This window comes from Palaemon carinicauda, chromosome 2 (genome assembly GCF_036898095.1).
Source record: "Palaemon carinicauda isolate YSFRI2023 chromosome 2, ASM3689809v2, whole genome shotgun sequence".
NCBI classification, from domain to species: Eukaryota; Metazoa; Arthropoda; class Malacostraca; order Decapoda; family Palaemonidae; genus Palaemon; species Palaemon carinicauda.
In genome coordinates, this window is record NC_090726.1 from 105,001 (window position 1) to 107,500 (window position 2,500).

Consider the following 2,500-nt stretch of genomic DNA (forward strand, 5'->3'; position numbering starts at 1 on the left):
ACTGATAGTAGGAGGTCTCGGGGCTCCCCCAGAATGCTTTTGAATAAGAAATACCCTTAGATGCGATTTCCTGGCATCTGACAGCAGACTGTCGCAACAAGAAAATAATATTTTTAGGATATTTATATGTGTTCAAACATAATTTGTACACTGACTATAATGAAATACCTGATGAATTTGCCCCCCCCTCCCAAAAAAAAAAAAAAAACATACTAATGATGTTGATTCATTGATATAACCTCATTCCTGATATCATTGATGTTAGAGCTATCAGTTTTCTAAGCATATTATGTTTTTACTTACGTTTTATTATATCTATCATTTGTTTTTCAGTTTAAATTTTATCTTTAAATTTCTAACGGCTTTCAAGTTTTTAATTTCGTCTAATTTATAGTACTGAATTTATGCGTTTTATTATCTTTTAATCTTTTCTGAAGTAAAATATAGAAAAGTAAATTTTCAGTGAATAGGGGGGGTGGGGTTACTAGACCCCCCTACTCCCCCGTCCCAGGTCTATGTGTATGTATTATGAAGAACCTAATGTGCTGGTAGCAACATATAAAAGCTGAGCAGTTTTAGACCAAAGAAGCATTACTTTCATATAACAATTTTCAAGACATCCTCTCTCTCTCTCTCTCTCTCTCTCTCTCTCTCTCTCTCTCTCTCTCTCTCTCTCTCTCTCTCTCTCTCTCTCTGTATTTAATACCCCATGGGATATCCCAAATGGATTACTTAACAAATTTCCCTGACATGTCAGCTGATTCCTCTTGAATAATGATGAAGTTTTCGATGAAGTCTTATGTTAAACATTCCGAAATGAACATTGGTCAGATGAGGGTCAAATGTTATTTAGTTTTATGACAAAACAACAATAACACCACTGGAAGTGGATGGTGTGCTTGACATTGACTTCTCTCGTTATTCAAAGATAAGACTTCCAGTTACAATTAGTATCGTACACTTTTAGTTGTATTGAAGTTGAATTACAACTCTTAATATATTATTTCAGTTTTTTGATAGATTCAGATAACAGGTTAAATGAATGAAAAACTTTCAAAGACTATGCAGTTAAAAGACTCGGAAGGTATATGAAGACAAAATCGTGTGACTTGTAAACTAAGGTTGATTAATAAAGAAGTTGTGTCTATATAAAAGTTTTTTGGAGTTAAGGAGTCAGTAAGTGAAACTAAGTGTGATTGGAACGCAATTCAGTAATTATAAACTGCTGGGTTTGATCAAGTAATTTCCCAGTTTGTTCTTCTTATTATAAACAATTAAAGGCTGGAATGAATTCATTATTCTGCTTTTTCAAATAAGGGTCACGTCCCTATAGGTTATTATGCCTAAGACTTCCACAGCCTGGATATTAATTTCACCTCTCTAATAATAAATGTTCTTTCAAATTGAATGGAATTATTTATAACATCATCATAAATTTATGGAGTCTCAATTAAACATAAATCTAAATACTACTCCATATTAGTGCAATTGGAATATAATGTCTTCTTATGTCTAAAGAGAAATATAGGAATACGGTCTTTTAGTTGGAAGTAAATAAATGTTTCGTTAATATGTTCACGTTTGCTTTTATATATCAGTCTTGAAGTTATTATTTGTATTAATTAAATGTTAGCAAGATCTGAAATGTGCTGTTAATCGTCAACACTTTCCTGTACTTAAACTTCAGTTAAATATTAGCTATAAGTGGTTATTATCATAAGAAATATATAGACCACAAACAATGTGATGAATAGTAACCATATAATTTTATAATCTAATGCTTTAGAATTTAGATTTAAAGAAATAATAATTTTGTTGAAGAGTGATGCTTGAATCGTTCATGGATGGATGTTGAATCACTATACACCAATATATATATATATATATATATATATATATATATATATATATATATATATATATATATATATTATATATATATATATATATACATATATATATATAAATATATATTTATATATATATATATATATATGTATATATATATATATAATATATATATATATATATATATATATATATATATATATATATATATATATATATATATATATATATATATATATATATATATATATATATATATAAGGCAATTGTCCTCAAATAAACGATGAGCTGAAAATCAATAATTCGGCAGATATCCTAGAACAAGGGATATAATTAGACCAGATATCTTAGAAAACAGCATTAAAACAAGGGATGAAAGTATCACCATATAGGGAAAGTAAACCACATTTTATAAAGTTATAATATTTTCAAAAAATTTGGTTGAAACAAAAGGATAATTTTTCAGTGAAGAAGTCGAATTATTAGATACTAGCTTATTCATCTTATTCATTCAATCATTCTTTTGAAAATAAACTACAAAAAATAAGTAAAAAAGAAACAGTGATGTTTTCTATGATATAAGTTAATTAACCTGGTCGTAGATTTATTTATGAATTGCCTTTATGTAAGTGTGCACCAAAAATAAAATGCG